The following is a 24,899-nucleotide window of genomic DNA, read 5'->3' on the forward strand; positions in this document are numbered from 1 at the left end:
TGCAACACGGAATTGCTCTGCACGCAGTGCAGGGGAATCGGGTCTCATCTCGCGTCGAGGGGGAAGTCTCATGGTTTTTCTCGAGTTGCGGCGGGAACCTGGGGTATATTTTCGAGTTACGACGGGGATGGCCCTTCCACCCACGTGTTTCTTCAGCGACGTCAGGACTCCTGCCTAGTTGCGAGGGACAACTCTGGATTCTCCTCGAGGCTTGGCAGGGCAATTGGGACGCCTCTCCAGCTGAGGCGGGAGACCAAGTGTCCCTTTCCAAGTGCCACAGGAATCTTGGGACTCCTATCAAGTTTCACGAGGAGTCAGGCATCGTCTCCTTTGGAGGCACTGATCTCCGCGTACCTCTGGAGCTTTCAAAGGATGTGAGGCCTCCGGTCGCGATGAGGTGGGGAACTAAGTCTTTCTCTGTGCTTTCCACAGGGGATTCAGACATCCTTTCGTCCTGGGAGATGCAAGACAAGCCTGCATTGAAGTCACTGCAGGGATATCCGGCCTTATTTCGAGTCAGGGCATCGCGGTGTCCATTCCACTTGAGGCCGCAAACTCAGGGTCCCTCTCACATACCTAGAGCTGAGAGAAGCCTCCTCTTGAGGTGCTTGTGGTAAGGTGGTATTCCTCTGGAGACGAATCCAGGGACTAACCTATCTTTTCGAGTTGATTTTTGGTCCACAGAGTTCTTTCGTGTTGCTACAGTGACCTCAGGATCCCTCTGTCCTTGAAACAGTGTTCTTGGGGTTTCTCTGGAGTGCCATCAAGGAAATCAAGGCTCCTTTCATGTGTGATGTGCAAGACGGAATTGCTCTGCACGCAGTACAGGGGAATCGGGCCTCATCTCGCATTGAGGGGGAAGTCTCATGGTTTTTCTCGAGTTGCGGCGGGAACCTGTGGTATATTCTCGAGTTACGACGGGGATGGCCCTTCCACCCACGTGTTTCTTCAGCCACGTCTGGACTCCTGCCTAGTTGCGAGGGACAACTCGGGATTCTCCTCGAGGCTTGGCAGGGCAATTGGAACGCCTCTCCAGCTGAGGCGGGAGACCAAGGGTCCCTTTCCACGTGCCACAAGAATCCTGGGACTCCTATCAAGTTTCACGAGGAGTCAGGCATCATCTCCTTTGGAGGCACTGATCTCCGCGTACCTCTGGAGTTTTCAAAGGATGTGAGGTCTCCGGTCGCGATGAGGTGGAAAACTAGGTGTTTCTCTGTGGTCTCCACAGGGGATTCAGACATCCTTTCTTCTTGGGAGATGCAAGACGAACCTGCATTCAAGTCACTGCAGGGATATCCGGCCTTATTTCGAGTCAGGGCATCGCGGTGTCCATTCCACTTGAGGCCGCAAACTCAGGATCCCTCTCACATACCTAGAGCTGAGAGAAGCCTCCTCTTGAGGTGCTTGTGGTAAGGTGGTATTCCTCAGGAGTCGAAGCCAGGGACTAACCTCTCATCTCGTGTTGATTCTTGGTCCACGGAGCTCTTTCGTGTTGCTACAGTGACCTCAGGATCCCTCTAGCCTTGAAACAGTGTTCTTGGGGTTTCTCTGGAGTGCCATCAAGGAAATCAAGGCTCCTTTCATGTGTGATGTGCAACACGGAATTGCTCTGCATGCAGTGCAGGGGAATCGGGCCTCATCTCGCGGCGAGGGGGAAGTCTCATGGTTTTTCTCTAGTTGCGGCGGGAACCTGGGGTATATTCTCGAGTTACGACGGGGTTGGCCCTTCCACCCACGTGTTTCTTCAGCGACGTCAGGACTCCTGCCTAGTTGCGAGGGACAACTCCGAATTCTCCTCGAGGCTTTGCAGGGCAATTGGGACGCCTCTCCAGCTGAGACGGGAGACCAAGGGTCCCTTTCCACGTGCCACAGGAATCCTGGGTCTCCTATCAAGTTTCACGAGGAGTCACGCATCGTCTCCTTTGGAGGCACTGATCTCCGCAAACCTCTGGAGTTTTCAAAGGATTTGAGGCCTCCTGTCGCGATGAGGTGGAGAACTAGGTCTTTCTCTGCGGTCTCCACAGGGGATTCAGACACCCTTTCGTCTTGGGAGATGCAAGACGAGCCGGCATTCCAGTCACTGCAGGGATATCCGGCCTTATTTCGAGTCAGGGCATCGCGGTGTCCATTCCACTTGAGGCCGCAAACTCAGGGTCCCTCTCACATACCTAGAGCTGAGAGAAGCCTCCTCTTGAGGTGCTTCTGGTAAGGTGGTATTCCTCTGGATTCGAAGCCAGGGACTAACCTCTCATCTCGTGTTGATTTTTGGTCCACGGAGCTCTTTCGTGCTGCTACAGTGACCTCAGGATCCCTCTAGCCTTGAAACAGTGTTCTTGGGGTTTCTCTGGAGTGCCATCAAGGAAATCAAGGCTCCTTTCATGTGTGATGTGCAACACGGAATTGCTCTGCACGCAGTGCAGGGGAATCGGGCCTCATCTCGCGGCGAGGGGGAAGTCTCATGGTTTTTCTCGAGTTGCGGCGGGAACCTGGGGTATATTCTCGAGTTACGACGGGGATGGCCCTTCCACCCACGTGTTTCTTCAGCCACGTCTGGACTCCTGCCTAGTTGCGAGGGACAACTCGGGATTCTCCTCGAGGCTTGGCAGGGCAATTGGAACGCCTCTCCAGCTGAGGCCGGAGACCAAGGGTCCCTTTCCACGTGCCACAAGAATCCTGGGACTCCTATCAAGTTTCACGAGGAGTCAGGCATCATCTCCTTTGGAGGCACTGATCTACGCGTACCTCTGGAGTTTTCAAAGGATGTGAGGCCTCCGGTCGCGATGAGGTGGAGAACTAGGTGTTTCTTTGTGGTCTCCACAGGGGATTCAGACATCCTATCTTCTTGGGAGATGCAAGACGAGACTGCATTCAAGTCACTGCAGGGATATCCGGCCTTATTTCGAGTCAGGACATCGCGGTGTCCATTCCACTTGAGGCCGCAAATTCAGGATCCCTCTCACATACCTAGAGCTGAGAGAAGCCTCCTCTTGAGGTGCTTGTGGTAAGGTGGTATTCCTCAGGAGTCGAAGCCAGGGACTAACCTCTCATCTCCTGTTGATTCTTGGTCCACGGAGCTCTTTCGTGTTGCTATAGTGACCTCAGGATCCCTCTAGCCTTGAAACAGTGTTCTTGGGGATTCTCTGGAGTGCCATCAAGGAAATCAAGGCTCCTTTCATGTGTGATGTGCAACACAGAATTGCTCTGCACGCAGTGCAGGGGAATCGGGCCTCATCTCGCGGCGAGGGGGAAGTCTCATGGTTTTTCTCGAGTTGCGGCGCGAACCTGGGGTATATTCTCGAGTTACGACGGGGATGGCCCTTCCACACACGTGTTTGTTCAGCCACGTCAGGACTCTTGCCTAGTTGCGAGACACAACTCGGGATTCTCCTCGAGGCTTGGCAGGGCAATTGGGACGCCTCTCCAGCTGAGGCGGGAGACCAAGTGTCCCTTTCCAAGTGCCACAGGAATCCTGGGACTCCTATCAAGTTTCACGGGAAGTCAGGCATCGTCTCCTTTGGAGGCACTGATCTCCGCGTACCTCTGGAGTTTTCAAAGGATGTGAGGCCTCCGGTCGCGATGAGGTGTGGAACTAGGTGTTTCTCTGTGGTCTCCACAGGGGATTCAGACATCCTTTCTTCTTGGGAGATGCAAGACGAGCCTGCATTCAAGTCACTGCAGGGATATCCGGCCTTATTTCGAGTCAGGGCATCGCGGTGTCCATTCCACTTGAGGCCGCAGACTCAGGATCCTTCTCACATACCTAGAGCTGAGAGAAGCCTCCTCTTGAGGTGCTTGTGGTAAGGTGGTATTCCTCTGGAGTCGAAGCCAGGGACTAACCTCTCATCTCGTGTTGATTCCTGGTCCACGGAGCTCTTTCGTGTTGCTACAGTGACCTCAGGATCCCTCTAGCCTTGAAACAGTGTTCTTGGGGTTTCTCTTGAGTGCCATCCAGGAAATCAAGGCTCCTTTCATGTGTGATGTGCAACACGGAATTGCTCTGCACGCAGTGCAGGGGAATCGGGCCTCATCTCGCGGCGAGGGGGAAGTCTCATGGTTTTTCTCGAGTTGCGGCGGGAACCTGGGGTATATTCTCGAGTTACGACGGGGATGGCCCTTCCACACACGTGTGTGTTCAGCCATGTCAGGACTCCTGCCTAGTTGCGAGGGACAACTCGGGATTCTCCTCGAGGCTTGGCAGGGCAATTGGAACGCCTCTTCAGCTGAAACGGGAGACCAAGGGTCCCTTTCCACGTGCCACAGGCATCCTGGGTCTAATATCAAGTTTCACGAGGAGTCAGGCATCGTCTCCTTTGGAGGCACTGATCTCTGCGTACCTCTGGAGTTTTCAAATGATGTGAGGCTATCGGTCGCGATGAGGTGGGGAACTAAGCCTTTCTCTGTGCTTTCCACAGGGAATTCAGACATCCTTTCGTCCTGGGAGATGCAAGACGAGCCTGCATTGAAGTCACTGCAGGGATATCCGGCCTTATTTCGAGTCAGGGCATTGCGGTGTCCATTCCACTTGAGGCCGCAAACTCAGGGTCCCTCTCACATACCTAGAACTGAGAGAAGCCTCCTCTTGAGGTGCTTGTGGTAAGGTGGTATTCCTCTGGAGACGAATCCAGGGACTAACCTCTCTTTTCGAGTTGATTTGTGGTCCACAGAGTTCTTTCGTGTTGCTACAGTGACCTCAGGATCCCTCTAGCATTGAAACAGTGTTCTTGGGGTTTCTCTGGAGTGCCATCAAGGAAATCAAGGCTCCTTTCATGTGTGATGTGCAACACGGAATTGCTCTGCACGCAGTGCAGGGGAATCGGGCCTCATCTCGCGGCGAGGGGGAAGTCTCATGGTTTTTCTCGAGTTGCGGCGGGAACCTGGGGTATATTCTCGAGTTACGACGGGGATGGCCCTTCCACCCACGTGTTTCTTCAGCCACGTCAGGACTCCTGCCTAGTTGCGAGGGACAACTCTGGATTCTCCTCGAGGCTTGGCAGGGCAACTGGGACGCCTCTCCAGCTGAGGCGTGAGACCAAGTGTCCCTTTCCAAGTGCCACAGGAATCCTGGGACTCCTATCAAGTTTCACGAGGAGTCAGGCATCGTCTCCTTTGGAGGCACTGATCTCCGCGTACCTCTGGAGTTTTCAAAGGATGTGAGGCTATCGGTCGCGATGAGGTGGGGAACTAAGTCTTTCTCTGTGCTTTCCACAGGGGATTCAGACATCCTTTCGTCCTGCGAGATGCAAGACGAGCCTGCATTGAAGTCACTGCAGGGATATCCGGCCTTATTTCGAGTCAGGGCATCGCGGTGTCCATTCCACTTGAGGCCGCAAACTCAGGGTCCCTCTCACATACCTAGAGCTGAGAGAAGCCTCCTCTTGAGGTGCTTGTGGTAAGGTGGTATTCCTCTGGAGACGAATCCAGGGACTAACCTCTCTTTTCGAGTTGATTTTTGGTCCACAGAGTTCTTTCGTGTTGCTACAGTGACCTCAGGATCCCTCTAGCCTTGAAACAGTGTTCTTGGGGTTTCTCTGGAGTGCCATCAAGGAAATCAAGGCTCCTTTCATGTGTGATGTGCAAGACGGAATTGCTCTGCACGCAGTACAGGGGAATCGGGCCTCATCTCGCATCGAGGGGGAAGTCTCATGGTTTTTCTCGAGTTGCGGCGGGAACCTGGGGTATATTCTCGAGTTACGACGGGGATGGCCCTTCCACCCACGTGTTTGTTCAGCCACGTCAGGACTCCTGCCTAGTTGCGAGGGACAACTCGGGATTCTCCTCGAGGCTTTTCAGGGCAATTGGAACGCCTCTCCAGCTGAGGCGGGAGACCAAGGGTCCCTTTCCACGTGCCACAAGAATCCGGGGACTCCTATCAAGTTTCACGAGGAGTCAGGCATCGTCTTCTTTGGAGGCACTGATCTCCGCCTACCTCTGGAGTTTTCAAAGGATTTGAGGCCAACGGTCGCGATGAGGTGGGGAACTAGGTGTTTCTCTGGGGTCTCCACAGGGGATTCAGACATCCTTTCTTCTTGGGAGATGCAAGACGAGCCTGCATTCAAGTCACTGCAGGGATATCCGGCCTTATTTCGAGTCAGGGCATCGCGGTGTCCATTCCACTTGAGGCCGCAAACTCAGGGTCCCTCTCACTTACCTAGAGCTGAGAGAAACCTCCTCTTGAGGTGCTTGTGGTAAGGTGGTATTCCTCAGGAGTCGAAGCCAGGGACTAACCTCTCATCTCGTGTTGATTCTTGGTCCACGGAGCTCTTTCGTGTTGCTACAGTGACCTCAGGATCCCTCTAGCCTTGAAACAGTGTTCTTGGGGTTTCTCTAGAGTGCCATCAAGGAAATCAAGGCTTCTTTCATGTGTGATGTGCAACACGGAATTGCTCTGCACGCAGTGCAGGGGAATCGGGCCTCATCTCGCGGCGAGGGGGAAGTCTCATGGTTTTTCTCGAGTTGCGGCGGGAACCTGGGGTATATTCTCGAGTTACGACGGGGATGGCCCTTCCACCCACGTGTTTCTTCAGCGACGTCAGGACTCCTGCCTGGTTGCGAGGGACAACTCGGGATTCTCCTCGAAGCTTTGCAGGGCAATTGGGACGCCTCTCCACCTGAGACGGGAGACCAAGGGTCCCTTTCCACGTGCCACAGGAATCCTGGGTCTCCTATCAAGTTTCACGAGGAGTCAGGCATCGTCTCCTTTGGAGGCACTGATCTCCGCATACCTCTGGAGTTTTCAAAGGATTTGAGGCCTCCTGTCGCGATGAGGTCGGGAACTAGATCTTTCTCTGTGGTCTCCACAGGGGATTCAGACACCCTTTCGTCTTGGGAGATGCAAGACGAGCCTGCATTCCAGTCACTGCAGGGATATCCGGCCTTATTTTGAGTCAGGGCATCGCGGTGTCCATTCCACTTGAGGCCGCAAACTCAGGGTCCCTCTCACATACCTAGAGCTGAGAGAAGCCTCCTCTTGAGGTGCTTGTGGTAAGGTGGTATTCCTCTGGAGTCGAAGCCAGGGACTAACCTCTCATCTCGAGTTGATTTTTGGTCCACAGAGTTCTTTCGTGTTGCTACAGTGACCTCAGGATCCCTCTATCCTTGAAACAGTGTTCTTGGGGTTTCTCTGGAGTGCCATCAAGGAAATCAAGGCTCCTTTCTTGTGTGATGTGCAAGACGGAATTGCTCTGCACGCAGTATAGTGGAATCGGGCCTCATCTCGCATCGAGGGGGAAGTCTCACGGTTTATCTCGAGTTGCGGCGGGAACCTGGGGTATATTCTCGAGTTACGACGGGGATGGCCCTTCCACACACGTGTGTGTTCAGCCATGTCAGGACTCCTGCCTAGTTGCGAGGGACAACTCGGGATTCTCCTCGAGGCTTGGCAGGGCAATTGGAACGCCTCTCCAGCTGAGACGGGAGACCAAGGGTCCCTTTCCACGTGCCACAAGAATCCTGGGACTCCTATCAAGTTTCACGAGGAGTCAGGCATCGTCTCCTTTGGAGGCACTGATCTCCGCATACCTCTGGAGTTTTCAAAGGATGTGAGGCCTGCGGTCGCGATGAGGTGGGGAACTAGGTGTTTCTCTGTGGCCTCCACAGGGGATTCAGACATCCTTTTTTCTTGGGAGATGCAGGACGAGCCTGTATTCAAGTCACTGCAGGGATATCCGGCCTTATTTCGAGTCAGGGTATCGCGGTGTCCATTCCACTTGAAGCCGCAAACTCAGGGTCCCTCTCACATACCTAGAGCTGAGAGAAGCCTCCTCTTGAGGTGCTTGTGGTAAGGTGGTATTCCTCTGGAGTCGAAGCCAGGGACTAACCTCTCATCTCGAGTTGATTTTTGGTCCACGGAGCTCTTTCGTGTTGCTACAGTGACATCAGGATCCCTCTAGCCTTGAAACAGTGTTCTTGGGGTTTCTCTGGAGTGCCATCAAGGAAATCAAGGCTCCTTTCATGTGTGATGTGCAACACGGAATTGCTCTGCACGCAGTGCAGGGGAATCGGGCCTCATCTCGCGCCGAGGGGGAAGTCTCATGGTTTTTCTCGAGTTGCGGCGGGAACCTGGGGTATATTCTCGAGTTACGACGGGGATGGCCCTTCCACCCACGTGTTTCTTCAGCGACGTCAGGACTCCTGCCTAGTTGCGAGGGACATCTCGTGATTCTCCTCGAGGCTTTGCAGGGCAATTGGGACGCCTCTCCAGCTGAGACGGGAGACCAAGGGTCCCTTTCCACGTGCCACAGGAATCCTGGGTCTCCTATCAAGTTTCACGAGGAGTCAGGCATCATCTCATTTGGAGGCACTGATCTCCGCATACCTCTGGAGTTTTTAAAGGATTTGAGGCCTCCTGTCGCGATGAGGTGGGGAACTAGGTCTTTCTCTGTGGTCTCCACAGGGGATTCAGACACCCTTTCGTCTTGGGAGATGCAAGAGGAGCCTGCATTCCAGTCACTGCAGGGATATCCGGCCTATTTTCGAGTCAGGGCATCGCGGTGTCCATTCCACTTGAGGCCGCAGACTGAGGGTCCCTCTCACATACCTAGAGCTGAGAGAAGCCTCCTCTTGAGGTGCTTGTGGTAAGGTGGTATTCCTCTGGAGACGAATCCAGGGACTAACCTCTCTTTTCGAGTTGATTTTTGGTCCACAGAGTTCTTTCGTGTTGCTACTGTGACCTCAGGATCCCTCTATCCTTGAAACAGTGTTCTTGGGGTTTCTCTGGAGTGCCATCAAGGAAATCAAGGCTCCTTTCATGTGTGATGTGCAAGACGGAATTGCTCTGCACGCAGTACAGGGGAATCGGGCCTCATCTCGCATCGAGGGGGAAGTCTCATGGTTTTTCTCGAGTTGCGGCGGGAACCTGGGGTATATTCTCGAGTTACGACGGGGATGGCCCTTCCACCCACGTGTTTGTTCAGCCACGTCAGGACTCCTGCCTAGTTGCGAGGGACAACTCGGGATTCTCCTCGAGGCTTGGCAGGGCAATTGGAACGCCTCTCCAGGAGAGGCGGGAGACCAAGGGTCCCTTTCCACGTGCCACAAGAATCCTGGGACTCCTATCAAGTTTCACGAGGAGTCAGGCATCGTCTCCTTTGGAGGCACTGATTTCCGCGTACCTCTGGAGTTTTCAAAGGATGTGAGGCCTGCGGTCGCGATGAGGTGGGGAACTAGGTCTTTCTCTGTGGTCTCCACAGGGGATTCAGACATCCTTTCTTCTTGGGAGATGCAAGACGAGCCTGCATTCAAGTCACTGCAGGGATATCCGGCCTTATTTCGAGTCAGGGCATCGCGGTGTCCATTCCACTTGAGGCCGCAAACTCAGGATCCCTCTCACATACCTAGAGCTGAGAGAAGCCTCCTCTTGAGGTGCTTGTGGTAAGGTGGTATTCCTCAGGATTCGAAGCCAGGAACTAACCTCTCATCTCGTGTTGATTCTTGGTCCACGGGGTTCTTTCGTGTTGCTACAGTGACCTAAGGATCCCTCTAGCCTTGAAACAGTGTTCTTGGGGTTTCTCTGGAGTGCCATCAAGGAAATCAAGGCTCCTTTCATGTGTGATGTGCAACACGGAATTGCTCTGCATGCAGTGCAGGGGAATCGGGCCTCATCTCGCGGCGAGGGGGAAGTCTCATGGTTTTTCTCGAGTTGCGGCGGGAACCTGGGGTATATTCTCGAGTTACGACGGGGATGGCTCTTCCACACACGTGTGTGTTCAGCCATGTCAGGACTCCTGCCTAGTTGCGAGGGACATCTCATGATTCTCCTCGAGGCTTTGCAGGGCAATTGGGACGCCTCTCCAGCTGAGACGGGAGACCAAGGGTCCCTTTCCACGTGCCACAGGAATCCTGGGTCTCCTATCAAGTTTCACGAGGAGTCAGGCATCATCTCATTTGGAGGCACTGATCTCCGCATACCTCTGGAGTTTTTAAAGGATTTGAGGCCTCCTGTCGCGATGAGGTGGGGAACTAGGTCTTTCTCTGTGGTCTCCACAGGGGATTCAGACACCCTTTCGTCTTGGGAGATGCAAGACGAGCCTGCATTCCAGTCACTGCAGGGATATCCGGCCTAATTTCGAGTCAGGGCATCGTGGTGTCCATTCCACTTGAGGCCGCAAACTCAGGGTCCCTCTCACATACCTAGAGCTGAGAGAAGCCTCCTCTTGAGGTGCTTGTGGTAAGGTGGTATTCGTCAGGAGTCGAAGCCAGGGACTAACCTCTCATCTCGAGTTGATTTTTGGCCCACGGAGCTCTTTTGTGTTGCTACAGTGACCTCAGGATCCCTCTAGCCTTGAAACAGTGTTCTTGGGGTTTCTCTGGAGTGCCATCAAGGAAATCAAGGCTCCTTTCATGTGTGATGTGCAACACGGAATTGCTCTGCACGCAGTGCAGGGGAATCGGGCCTCATCTCGCGCCGAGGGGGAAGTCTCATGGTTTTTCTCGAATTGCGGCGGGAACCTGGGGTATATTCTCGAGTTACGACGGGGATGGCCCTTCCACCCACGTGTTTCTTCAGCGACGTCAGGACTCCTGCCTAGTTGCGAGGGACAACTCTGGATTCTCCTCGAGGCTTGGCAGGGCAATTGGGACGCCTCTCCAGCTGAGGCGGGAGACCAAGGGTCCCTTTCCACGTGCCACAGGAATCCTGGGACTCCTATCAAGTTTCACGAGGAGTCAGGCATCGTCTCCTTTGGAGGCACTGATCTCCGCGTACCTCTGGAGTTTTCAAAGGATGTGAGGCTATCGGTCGCGATGAGGTGGGGAACTAAGTCTTTCTCTGTGCTTTCCACAGGGGATTCAGACATCCTTTCGTCCTGGGAGATGCAAGACGAGCCTGCATTGAAGTCACTGCAGGGATATCCGGCCTTATTTCGAGTCAGAGCATCGCGGTGTCCATTCCACTTGAGGCCGCAAACTCAGGATCCCTCTCACATACCTAGAGCTGAGAGAAGCCTCCTCTTGAGGTGCTTGTGGTAAGGTGGTATTCCTCAGGAGTCGAAGCCAGGAACTAACCTCTCATCTCGTGTTGATTCTTGGTCCACGGAGTTCTTTCGTGTTGCTACAGTGACCTCAGGATCCCTCTAGCCTTGAAACAGTGTTCTTGGGGTTTCTCTGGAGTGCCATCAAGGAAATCAAGGCTCCTTTCATGAGTGATGTGTAACACGGAATTGCTCTGCATGCAGTGCAGGGGAATCGGGCCTCATCTCGCGGCGAGGGGGAAGTCTCATGGTTTTTCTCGAGTTGCAGCGGGAACCTGGTGTATATTCTCGAGTTACGACGGGGATGGCTCTTCCACACACGTGTGTGTTCAGCCATGTCAGGACTCCTGCCTAGTTGCGAGGGACATCTCGTGATTCTCCTCGAGGCTTTGCAGGGCAATTGGGACGCCTCTCCAGCTGAGACGGGAGACCAAGGGTCCCTTTCCACGTGCCACAGGAATCCTGGGTCTCCTATCAAGTTTCACGAGGAGTCAGGCATCATCTCATTTGGAGGCACTGATCTCCGCATACCTCTGGAGTTTTTAAAGGATTTGAGGCCTCCTGTCGCGATGAGGTGGGGAACTAGGTCTTTCTCTGTGGTTTCCACAGGGGATTCAGACACCCTTTCGTCTTGGGAGATGCAAGACGAGCCTGCATTCCAGTCACTGCAGGGATATCCGGCCTAATTTCGAGTCAGGGCATCGTGGTGTCCATTCCACTTGAGGCCGCAAACTCAGGGTCCCTCTCACATACCTAGAGCTGAGAGAAGCCTCCTCTTGAGGTGCTTGTGGTAAGGTGGTATTCCTCTGGAGTCGAAGCCAGGGACTAACCTCTCATCTCGAGTTGATTTTTGGTCCACGGAGCTCTTTCGTGTTGCTACAGTGACCTCAGGATCCCACTATCCTTGAAACAGTGTTCTTGGGGTTTCTCTGGAGTGCCATCAAGGAAATCAAGGCTCCTTTCATGTGTGATGTGCAAGACGGAATTGCTCTGCATGCAGTACAGGGGAATCGGGCCTCATCTCGCATCGAGGGGGAAGTCTCATGGTTTTTCTCGAGTTGCGGCGGGAACCTGGGGTATATTCTCGAGTTACGACGGGCATGGCCCTTCCACCCACGTGTTTGTTCAGCCACGTCAGGACTCCTGCCTAGTTGCGAGGGACAACTCGGGATTCTCCTCGAGGCTTGGCAGGGCAATTGGAACGCCTCTCCAGCTGAGGCGGGAGACCAAGGGTCCCTTTCCACGTGCCACAAGTATCCTGGGACTCCTATCAAGTTTCACGAGGAGTCAGGCATCGTCTCCTTTGAAGGCACTGATCTCCGCATACCTCTGGAGTTTTCAAAGGATGTGAGGCCTCCGGTCGCGATGAGGTGGGGAACTAGGTCTTTCTCTGTGGTCTCCACAGGGGATTCAGACATCCTTTCTTCTTGGGAGATGCAAGACGAGCCTGCATTCAAGTCACTGCAGGGATATCCGGCCTTATTTTGAGTCAGGGCATCGCGGCGTCCATTCCACTTGAGGCCGCAAACTCACGATCCCTCTCACTTACCTAGAGCTGAGAGAAGCCTCCTCTTGAGGTGCTTGTGGTAAGGTGGTATTCCTCAGGAGTCGAAGCCAGGGACTAACCTCTCATCTCGTGTTGATTCTTGGTCCACGGAGCTCTTTCGTGTTGCTACAGTGACCTCAGGATCCCTCTACCCTTGAAACAGTGTTCTTGGGGTTTCTCTGGAGTGCCATCAAGGAAATCAAGGCTCCTTTCATGTGTGATGTGCAACACGGAATTGCTCTGCACGCAGTGCAGGGGAATCGGACCTCATCTCGCGGCGAGTGGGAAGTCTCATGGTTTTTCTCGAGTTGCGGCGGGAACCTGGGGTATATTCTCGAGTTACGATGGGGATGGACCTTCCACACACGTGTGTGTTCAGCCATGTCAGGACTCCTGCCTAGTTGCGAGGGACAACTCGGGATTCTCCTCGAGGCTTTGCAGGGCAATTGGGACGCCTCTCCAGCTGAGACGGGAGACCAAGGATCCCTTTCCACGTGCCACAGGAATCCTGGGTCTCCTATCAAGTTTCACGAGGAGTCAGGCATCGTCTCCTTTGGAGGCACTGATCTCCGCATACCTCTGGAGTTTTCAAAGGATTTGAGGCCTCCTGTCGCGATGAGGTGGGGAACTAGGTCTTTCTCTGTGGTCTCCACAGGGGATTCAGACACCCTTTCGTCTTGGGAGATGCAAGACGAGCCTGCATTCAAGTCACTGCAGGGATATCCGGCCTTATTTCGAATCAGGGCATCGCGGTGTCCATTCCACTTGAGGCCGCAAACTCAGGGTCCCTCTCACAAACCTAGAGCTGAGAGAAGCCTCCTCTTGAGGTGCTTGTGGTAAGGTGGTATTCCTCTGGGGACGAATCCAGGGACTAACCTCTCTTTTCGAGTTGATTTTTGGTCCACAGAGTTCTTTCGTGTTGCTACAGTGACCTCAGGATCCCTCTATCCTTGAAACAGTGTTCTTGGGGTTTCTCTGGAGTGCCATCAAGGAAATCAAGGCTCCTTTCATGTGTGATGTGCAACACGGAATTGCTCTGCACGCAGTACAGGGGAATCGGGCCTCATCTCGCATCGAGGGGGAAGTCTCATGGTTTTTCTCGAGTTGCGGCGGGAACCTGGGGTATATTCTCGAGTTACGACGGGGATGGCCCTTTCACACACGTGTTTGTTCAGCCACGTCAGGACTCTTGCCTAGTTGCGAGACACAACTCGGGATTCTCCTCGAGGCTTGGCAAGGCAATTGGGACGCCTCTCCAGCTGAGGCGGGAGACCAAGGGTCCCTTTCCACGTGCCACAGGAATCCTGGGACTCCTATCAAGTTTCACGAGGAGTCAGGCATCGTCTCCTTTGGAGGCACTGATCTCCGCGTACCTCTGGAGTTTTCAAAGGATGTGAGGCCTGCGGTCGCGATGAGGTGGGGAACTAGGTCTTTCTCTGTGGTCTCCACAGGGGATTCAGACATCCTTTCATCTTGGGAGATGCAAGACGAGCCTGCATTCAAGTCACTGCAGGGATATCCAGCCTTATTTCGCGTCAGGGCATCGCGGTGTCCATTCCACTTGAGGCCGCAAACTCAGGGTCCCTCTCACATACCTAGAGCTGAAAGAAGCCTCCTCTTGAGGTGCTTGTGGTAATGTGGTATTCCTCTGGAGTCGAAGCCAGGGACTAACCTCTCATCTCGAGTTGATTTTTGGCCCACGGAGCTCTTTCGTGTTGCTACAGTGACCTCAGGATCCCTCTAGCCTTGAAACAGTGTTCTTGGGGTTTCTCTGGAGTGCCATCAAGGAAATCAAGGCTCCTTTCATGTGTGATGTGCAACACGGAATTGCTCTGCACGCAGTGCAGGGGAATCGGGCCTCATCTCGCGGCGAGGGGGAAGTCTCATGGTTTTTCTCGAGTTGCGGCGGGAACCTGGGGTATATTCTCGAGTTATGTCGGGGATGGCCCTTCCACACACGTGTTTGTTCAGCCACGTCAGGACTCTTGCCTAGTTGCGAGACACAACTCGGGATTCTCCTCGAGGCTTGGCAAGGCAATTGGGACGCCTCTCCAGCTGAGGCGGGAGACCAAGGGTCCCTTTCCACGTGCCACAGGAATCCTGGGACTCCTATCAAGTTTCACGAGGAGTCAGGCTTCGTCTCCTTTGGAGGCACTGATCTCCGCGTACCTCTGGAGTTTTCAAAGGATGTGAGGCCTCCGGTCGCGATGAGGTGGGGAACTAGGTCTTTCTCTGTGGTCTCCACAGGGGATTCAGACATCCTTTCATCTTGGGAGATGCAAGACGAGCCTGCATTGAAGTCACTGCAGGGATATCCAGCCTTATTTCGCATCAGGGCATCGCGGTGTCCATTCCACTTGAGGCCGCAAACTCAGGGTCCCTCTCACATACCTAGAGCTGAGAGAAGCCTCCTCTTGAGGTGCTTGTGGTAAGGTGGTATTCCTCTGGAGTCGAAGCCAGGGACTAACCTCTCATCTCGAGTTGATTTTTGGCCCACGGAGCTCTTTCGTGTTGCTACAGTGACCTCAGGATCCCTCTAGCCTTGAAACAGTGTTCTTGGGGTTTCTCTGGAGTGCCATGAAGGAAATCAAGGCTCCTTTCATGTGTGATGTGCAACACGGAATTGCTCTGCACGCAGTGCAGGGGAATCGGGCCTCATCTCGCGGCGAGGGGGAAGTCTCATGATTTTTCTCGAGTTGCGGCGGGAACCTGGGGTATATTCTCGAGTTACGACGGGGATGGCCCTTCCACCCACGTGTTTCTTCAGCGACGTCAGGAGTCCTGCCTAGTCGCGAGGGACAACTCTGGATTCTCCTCGAGGCTTGGCAGGGCAATTGGGACGCCTCTCCAGCTGAGGCGGGAGACCAAGTGTCCCTTTCCAAGTGCCACAGGAATCCTGGGACTCCTATCAAGTTTCACGAGGAGTCAGGCATCGTCTCCTTTGGAGGCACTGATCTCCGCGTACCTCTGGAGTTTTCAAAGGATGTGAGGCTATCGGTCGCGATGAGGTGGGAAACTAAGTCTTTCTCTGTGCTTTCCACAGGGGATTCAGACATCCTTTCGTCCTGGGAGATGCAAGACGAGCCTGCATTGAAGTCACTGCAGGGATATCCGGCCTTATTTCGAGTCAGGGCATCGCGGTGTCCATTCCACTTGAGGCCGCAAACTCAGGGTCCCTCTCACATACCTAGAGCTGAGAGAAGCCTCCTCTTGAGGTGCTTGTGGTAAGGTGGTATTCCTCTGGAGACGAATCCAGGGACTAACCTCTCTTTTCCAGTTGATTTTTGGTCCACAGAGTTCTTTCGTGTTGCTACAGTGACCTCAGGATCCCTCTATCCTTGAAACAGTGTTCTTGGGGTTTCTCTGGAGTGCCATCAAGGAAATCAAGGCTCCTTTCATGTGTGATGTGCAAGACGGAATTGCTCTGCATGGAGTACAGGGGAATCGGGCCTCATCTCGCATCGAGGGGGAAGTCTCATGGTTTTTCTCGAGTTGCGGCGGGAACCTGGGGTATATTCTCGAGTTACGACGGGGATGGCCCTTCCACCCACGTCTTTGTTCAGCCACGTCAGGACGCCTGCCTAGTTGCGAGACACAACTCGGGATACTCCTCGAGGCTTGGCACGGCAATTGGAACGCCTCTCCAGCTGAGGCGGGAGACCAAGGGTCCCTTTCCACGTGCCACAAGAATCCTGGGACTCCTATCAAGTTTCACGAGGAGTCAGGCATCGTCTCCTTTGGAGGCACTGATCTCCGCTTACCTCTGAAGTTTTCAAAGGATGTGAGGCCTCCGGTCGCGATGAGGTGGGAAACTAGGTCTTTCTCTGTGGTCTCCACAGGGGATTCAGACATCCTTTCTTCTTGGGAGATGCAAGACGAGCTTGCATTCCAGTCACTGCAGGGATATCCGGCCTTATTTCGAGTCAGGGCATCGCGGTGTCCATTCCACTTGAGGCCGCAAACTCAGGATCCCTCTCACATACCTAGAGCTGAGAGAAGCCTCCTCTTGAGGTGCTTGTGGTAAGGTGGCATTCCTCAGGAGTCGAAGCCAGGGACTAACCTCTCATCTCGTGTTGATTCTGTGTCCACGGAGCTCTTTCATGTTGCTACAGTGACCTCAGGATCCCTCTAGCCTTGAAACAGTGTTCTTGGGGTTTCTCTGGAGTGCCATCAAGGAAATCAAGGCTCTTTTCATGTGTGATGTGCAACACGGAATTGCTCTGCACGCAGTGCAGGGGAATCGGACCTCATCTCGCGGCGAGGGGGAAGTCTCATGGTTTTTCTCGAGTTGCGGCGGGAACCTGGGGTATATTCTCGAGTTACGATGGGGATGGCCCTTCCACACACGTGTGTGTTCAGCCATGTCAGGACTCCTGCCTAGTTGCGAGGGACAACTCGGGATTCTCCTCGAGGCTTGGCAGGGCAATTGGGACGCCTCTCCAGCTGAGACGGGAGACCAAGGGTCCCTTTCCACGTGCCACAGGAATCCTGGGTCTCCTATCAAGTTTCACGAGGAGTCAGGCATCGTCTCCTTTGGAGGCACTGATCTCCGCATACCTCTGGAGTTTTCAAAGGATTTGAGGCCTCCTGTCGCGATGAGGTGGGGAACTAGGTCTTTCTCTGTGGTCTCCACAGGGGATTCAGACACCCTTTCGTCTTGGGAGATGCAAGACGAGCCTGCATTCCAGTCACTGCAGGGATATCCGGCCTTATTTCGAGTTAGGGCATCGCGGTGTCCATTCCACTTGAGGCCACAAACTCAGGGTCCCTCTCACATACCTAGAGCTGAGAGAAGCCTCCTCTTGAGGTGCTTGTGGTAAGGTGGTATTCCTCTGGAGACGAATCCAGGGACTAACCTCTCTTTTCGAGTTGATTTTTGGTCCACAGAGTTCTTTCGTGTTGCTACAGTGACCTCAGGATCCCTCTAGCCTTGAAACAGTGTTCTTGGGGTTTCTCTGGAGTGCCATCAAGGAAATCAAGGCTCCTTTCATGTGTGATGTGCAAGACGGAATTGCTCTGCACGCAGTACAGGGGAATCGGGCCTCATCTCGCATCGAGGGGGAAGTCTCATGGTATTTCTCGAGTTGCGGCGGGAACCTGGGGTATATTCTCGAGTTACGACGGGGATGGCCCTTCCACCCACGTGTTTGTTCAGCCCCGTCAGGACTCCTGCCTAGTTGCGAGGGACAACTCGGGATTCTCCTCGAGGCTTGGCAGGGCAATTGGAACGCCTCTCCAGCTGAGGCGGGAGACCAAGGGTCCCTTCCCACGTGCCACAAGAATCCTGGGACTCCTATCAAGTTTCACGAGGAGTCAGGCATTGTCTCCTTTGGAGGCACTGATCTCCGCATACCTCTGGAGTTATCAAAGGATGTGAGGCCTCCGGTCTCGATGAGGTGGGGAATTAGGTGTTTCTCTGTGGTCTCCACAGGGGATTCAGACATCCTTTCTTCTTGGGAGATGCAAGACGAGCCTGCATTCAAGTCACTGCAGGGATATCCGGCCTTATTTCGAGTCAGGGCATCCCGGTGTCCATTCCACTTGAGGCCGCAAACTCAGGGTCCCTCTCACATACCTAGAGCTGAGAGAAGCCTCCTCTTGAGGTGCTTGTGGTAAGGTGGTATTCCTCTGGAGTCGAAGCCAGGGACTAACCTCTCATCTCGAGTTGATTTTTGGCCCACGGAGCTCTTTCGTGTTGCTACAGTGACCTCAGGATCCCTCTATCCTTGAAACAGTGTTCTTGGGGTTTCTCTGGAGTGCCATCAAGGAAATCAAGGCTCCTTTCATGTGTGATGTGCAACACGGAATTGCTCTGCACGCAGTGCAGGGGAATCGGGCCTCATCTCGCGGCGAGGGGGAAGTCTCATGGTTTTTCTCGAGTTGCGGCGGGAACCTGGGGTATATTCTCGAGTTACGACGGGGATGGCCCTTCCACACAGGTGTTTCTTCAGCGACGTCAGGACTCCTGCCTAGTTGTGAGGAACAACTCGGGATTCTCCTCGAGGCTTTGCAGGATAATTGGGACGCCTCTCCAGCTGAGGCGGGAGACCAAGGGTCCCTTTCCACGTGCCACAGGAATCCTGGGACTCCTATCAAGTTTCACGAGGAGTCAGGCATCGTCTCCTTTGGAGGCACTGATCTCCGCGTACCTCTGGAGTTTTCAAAGGATGTGAGACCTCCGGTCGCGATGAGGTGGGGAACTAGGTCTTTCTCTGTGGTCTCCACAGGGGATTAAGACATTCTTTCATCTTGGGAGATGCAAGACGAGCCTGCATTCAAGTCACTGCAGGGATATCAGGCCTTATTTCGCGTCAGGGCATCGCGTTGTCCATTCCACTTGAGGCCGCAAACTCAGGGTCCCTCTCACATACCTATAGCTGAGAGAAGCCTCCTCTTGAGGTGCTTGTGGTAAGGTGGTATTCCTCAGGAGTCGAAGCCAGGGACTAACCTCTCATCTCGTGTTGATTCTTGGTCCACGGAGCTCTTTTGTGTTGCTACAGTGACCTCAGGATCCCTCTAGCCTTGAAACAGTGTTCTTGGGGTTTCTCTGGAGTGCCATCAAGGAAATCAAGGCTCCTTTCAGGTGTGATGTGCAACACGGAATTGCTCTGCACGCAGTGCAGGGGAATCGGGCCTCATCTCGCGGCGAGGGGGAAGTCTCATGGTTTTTCTCGAGTTGCGGCGGGAACCTGGGGTATATTCACGAGTTACGACGGGGATGGCCCTTCCACCCACGTGTTTCTTCAGCGACGTCAGGACTCCTGCCTAGTTGCGAGGGACAACTCTGGATTCTCCTCGAGGCTTGGCAGGGCAATTGGGACGCCTCTCCAGCTGAGGCGGGAGACCAAGTGTCCCTTTCCAAGTGCCACAGGTATCCTGGGACTCCTATCAAGTTTCACGAGGAGTCAGGCATCGTCTCCTTTGGAGGCACTGATCTCCGCGTACCTCTGGAGTTTTCAAAGGATGTGAGGCTATCGGTCGCGATGAGGTGGGGAACTAAGTCTTTCTCTGTGCTTTCCACAGGGGATTCAGACATCCTTTCGTCCTGGGAGATGCAAGACGAGCCTGCATTGAAGTCACTGCAGGGATATCCGGCCTTATTTCGAGTCAGGGCATCGCGGTGTCCATTCCACTTGAGGCCGCAAACTCAGGGTCCCTCTCACATACCTAGAGCTGAGAGAAGCCTCCTCTTGAGGTTCTTGTGGTAAGGTGGTATTCCTCTGGAGACGAATCCAGGGACTAACCTCTCTTTTCGAGTTGATTTTTGGTCCACAGAGTTCTTTCGTGTTGCTACAGTGACCTCAGGATCCCTCTATCCTTGAAACAGTGTTCTTGGGGTTTCTCTGGAGTGCCATCAAGGAAATCAAGGCTCCTTTCATGTGTGATGTGCAAGACGGAATTGCTCTGTATGCAGTACAGGGGAATCGGGCCTCATCTCGCATCGAGGGGGAAGTCTCATGGTTTTTCTGGATTTGCGGCGGGAACCTGGGATATATTCTCGAGTTATGTCGGGGATGGCCCTTCCACCCACGTGTTTGTTCAGCCACGTCAGGACTCCTGCCTAGTTGCGAGGGACAACTCGGGATTCTCCTCGAGGCTTGGCAGGGCAATTGGAACGCCTCTCCAGCTGAGGCGGGAGACCAAGGGTCCCTTTCCACGTGCCACAAGAATCCTGGGACTCCTATCAAGTTTCACGAGGAGTCAGGCATCGTCTCCTTTGGAGGCACTGATCTCCGCGTACCTCTGGAGTTTTCAAAGGATGTGAGGCCTCCGGTCGCGATGAGGTGGGGAACTAGGTCTTTCTCTGTGGTCTCCACAGGGGATTCAGACATCCTTTCTTTTTGGGAGATGCAAGACGAGCCTGCATTCAAGTCACTGCAGGGATATCCGGCCTTATTTCGAGTCAGGGCATCGCGGTGTCCATTCCACTTGAGGCCGCAAACTCAGGGTCCCTCTCACATACCTAGAGCTGAGAGAAGCCTCCTCTTGAGGTGCTTGTGGTAAGGTGGTATTCCTCTGGAGTCGAAGCCAGGGACTAACCTCTCATCTCGAGTTGATTTTTGGTCCACGGAGCTCTTTCGTGTTGCTACAGTGACCTCAGGATCCCTCTAGCCTTGAAACAGTGTTCTTGGGGTTTCTCTGGAGTGCCATCAAGGAAATCAAGGCTCCTTTCATGTGTGATGTGCAACACGGAATTGCTCTGCACGCAGTGCAGGGGAATCGGGCCTCATCTCGCGGCGAGGGGGAAGTCTCATGGTTTTTCTCGAGTTGCGGCGGGAACCTGGGGTATATTCTCGAGTTACGACGGGGATGGCCCTTCCACACACGTGTTTCTTCAGCGACGTCAGGACTCCTGCCAAGTTGCGAGGGACAACTCGGGATTCTCCTCGAGGCTTTGCAGGGCAATTGGGACGCCTCTCCAGCTGAGACGGGAGACCAAGGGTCCCTTTCCATGTGCCACAGGAATCCTGGGTCTCCTATCAAATTTCACGAGGAGTCAGGCATCGTCTCCTTTGGAGGCACTGATCTCCACATACCTCTGGAGTTTTCAAAGGATTTGAGGCCTCCTGTCGCGATGAGGTGGGGAACTAGGTCTTTCTCTGTGGTCTCCACAGGGGATTCAGACACCCTTTCGTCTTGGGAGATGCAAGACGAGCCTGCATTCCAGTCACTGCAGGGATATCCGGCCTTATTTCGCGTCAGGGCATCGCGGTGTCCATTCCACTTGAGGCCGCAAACTCAGGGTCCCTCTCACATACCTAGAGCTGAGAGAAGCCTCCTCTTGAGGTGATTGTGGTAAGGTGGTATTCCTCTGGAGTCGAAGCCAGGGACTAACCTCTCATCTCGAGTTGATTTTTGGTCCACGGAGCTCTTTCGTGTTGCTACAGTGACCTCAGGATCCCTCTAGCCTTGAAACAGTGTTCTTGGGGTTTCTCTGGAGTGCCATGAAGGAAATCAAGGCTCCTTTCATGTGTGATGTGCAACACAGAATTGCTCTGCACGCAGTGCAGGGGAATCGGGCCTCATCTCGCGGCGAGGGGGAAGTCTCATGGTTTTTCTCGAGTTCCGGCGGGAACCTGGGGTATATTCTCGAGTTACGGCGGGGATGGCCCTTCCACACACCTGTGTGTTCCGCCACGTCAGGACTCTTGCCTAGTTGCGAGACACAACTCGGGATTCTCCTCGAGGCTTGGCAAGGCAATTGGGACGCCTCTCCAGCTGAGGCGGGAGACCAAGGGTCCCTTTCCACGTGCCACAGGAATCCTGGAACTCCTATCAAGTTTCACGAGGAGTCAGGCATCGTCTCCTTTGGAGGCACTGATCTCCGCGTACCTCTGGAGTTTTCCAAGGATGTGAGACCTCCGGTCGCGATGAGGTGGGGAACTAGGTCTTTCTCTGTGGTCTCCACAGGGGATTCAGACATCCTTTCATCTTGGGAGATGCAAGACGAGCCTGCATTCAAGTCACTGCAGGGATATCCGGCCTTATTTCGCGTCAGGGCATCGCGTTGTCCATTCCACTTGAGGCCGCAAACTCAGGGTCCCTCTCACATTCCTAGAGCTGAGAGAAGCCTCCTCTTGAGGTGCTTGTGGTAAGGTGGTATTCCTCAGGAGTCGAAGCCAGGGACTAACCTCTCATCTCGTGTTGATTCTTGGTCCACGGAACTCTTTCGTGTTGCTACAGTGACCTCAGGATCCCTCTATCCTTGAAACAGTGTTCTTGGGGTTTCTCTGGAGTGCCATCAAGGAAATCAAGGCTCCTTTCATGTGTGATGTGCAACACGGAATTGCTCTGCACGCAGTACAGGGGAATCGGGCCTCATCTCGCATCGAGGGGGAAGTCTCATGGTTTTTCTCGAGTTGCGGCGGGAACCTGGGGTATATTCTCGAGTTACGACGGGGATGGCCCTTCCACCCACGTGTTTGTTCAGCCACGTCATTACTCCTGCCTAGTTGCGAGGGACAACTCGGGATTCTCCTCGAGGCTTGGCAGGGCAATTGGAACGCCTCTCCAGCTGAGGCGGGAGACCAAGGGTCCCTTTCCACGAGCCACAAGAATCCTGGGACTCCTTTCAAGTTTCACGAGGAGTTAGGCATCGTCTCCTTTGGAGGCACTGATCTCCGCGTACCTCTGGAGTTTTCAAAGGATGTGAGGCCTCCGGTCGCGATGAGGTGGGGAACTAGGTCTTTCTCTGTGGTCTCCACAGGGGATTCAGACATCCTTTCTTCTTGGGAGATGCAAGACGAGCCTGCATTCCAGTCACTGCAGGGATATCCGGCCTTATTTCGAGTCAGGGCATCGCGGTGTCCATTCCACTTGAGGCCGCAAACTCAGGGTCCCTCTCACATACCTAGAGCTGAGAGAAGCCTCCTCTTGAGGTGCTTGTGGTAAGGTGGTATTCCTCTGGAGTCGAAGCCACGGACTAACCTCTCATCTCGAGTTGATTTTTGGCCCACGGAGCTCTTTCGTGTTGCTACAGTGACCTCAGGATCCCTCTAGCCTTGAAACAGTGTTCTTGGGGTTTCTCTGGAGTGCCATGAAGGAAATCAAGGCTCCTTTCATATGTGATGTGCAAGACGGAATTGCTCTGCACGCAGTGCAGGGGAATCGGGCCTCATCTCGCGGCGAGGGGGAAGTCTCATGGTTTTTCTCGAGTTGCGGTGGAAACCTGGGGTATAATCTCGAGTTACGACGGGGATGGCCCTTCCACACACGTGTTTGTTCAGCCACGTCAGGAGTCTTGCCTAGTTGCGAGACACAACTCGGGATTCTCCTCGAGGCTTGGCAAGGCCATTGGGACGCCTTTCCAGCTGAGGCGGGAGACCAAGGGTCCCTTTCCACGTGCCACAGGAATCCTGGGACTCCTATCAAGTTTCACGAGGAGTCAGGCATCGTCTCCTTTGGAGGCACTGATCTCCGCGTACCTCTGGAGTTTTCAAAGGATGTGAGGCCTCCGGTCGCGATGAGGTGGGGAACTAGGTGTTTCTCTGTGGTCTCCAAAGGGGATTCAGACATCGTTTCATCTTGGGAGATGCAAGACGAGCCTGCATTCCAGTCACTGCAGGGATATCCAGCCTTATTTCGCGTCAGGGCATCGCGGTGTCCATTCCACTTGAGGCCTCTAACTCAGAGTCCCTCTCACATACCTAGAGCTGAGAGAAGCCTCCTCTTGAGGTGCTTGTGGTAAGGTGGTATTCCTCTGGAGTCGAAGCCAGGGACTAACCTCTCATCTCGAGTTGATTTTTGGCCCACGGAGCTCTTTCGTGTTGCTACAGTGACCTCAGGATCCCTCTAGCCTTGAAACAGTGTTCTTGGGGTTTCTCTGGAGTGCCATCAAGGAAATCAAGGCTCCTTTCATGTGTGATGTGCAACACGGAATTGCTCTGCACGCAGTGCAGGGGAATCGGACCTCATCTCGCGGCGAGGGGGAAGTCTCATGGTTTTTCTCGAGTTGCGGCGGGAACCTGGGGTATATTCTCGAGTTACGACGGGGATGGCCCTTCCACCCACGTGTTTCTTCAGCGACGTCAGGACTCCTGCCTAGTTGCGAGGGACAACTCTGGATTCTCCTCGAGGCTTGGCAGGGCAATTGGGACGCCTCTCCAGCTGAGGCGGGAGACCAAGTGTCCCTTTCCAAGTGCCACAGGAATCCTGGGACTCCTATCAAGTTTCACGAGGAGTCAGGCATCGTCTCCTTTGGAGGCACTGATCTCCGCGTACCTCTGGAGTTTTCAAAGGATTTGAGGCCTCCTGTCGCGATGAGGTGGGGAACTAGGTCTTTCTGTGTGGTCTCCACAGGGGATTCAGACACCCTTTCGTCTTGGGAGATGCAAGACGAGCCTGCATTCCAGTCACTGCAGGGATATCCGGCCTTATTTCGATTCAGGGCATCGCGGTGTCCATTCCACTTGAGGCCGCAAACTCAGGGTCCCTCTCACATACCTAGAGCTGAGAGAAGCCTCCTCTTGAGGTGCTTGTGGTAAGGTGGTATTCCTCTGGAGTCGAAGCCAGGGAGTAACCTCTCACCTCGAGTTGATTTTTGGTCCACGGAGCTCTTTCGTGTTGCTACAGTGACCTCAGGATCCCTCTAGCCTTGAAACAGTGTTCTTGGGGTTTCTCTGGAGTGCCATGAAGGAAACCAAGGCTCCTTTCATGTGTGATGTGCAACACAGAATTGCTCTGCACGCAGTGCAGGGGAATCGGGCCTCATCTCGCGGCGAGGGGGATGTCTCATGGTTTTTCTCGAGTTGCAGTGGGAACCTGGGATATATTCTCGAGTTACGACGGGGAAGGCCCTTCCACACACGTGTTTGTTCAGCCACGTCAGGACTCTTGCCTAGTTGCGAGACACAACTCGGGATTCTCCTCGAGGCTTGGCAAGGCAA

This window comes from Cervus elaphus, unplaced genomic scaffold, assembly GCF_910594005.1.
Source record: "Cervus elaphus unplaced genomic scaffold, mCerEla1.1, whole genome shotgun sequence".
In the NCBI taxonomy this organism is placed as follows: Eukaryota; Metazoa; Chordata; class Mammalia; order Artiodactyla; family Cervidae; genus Cervus; species Cervus elaphus.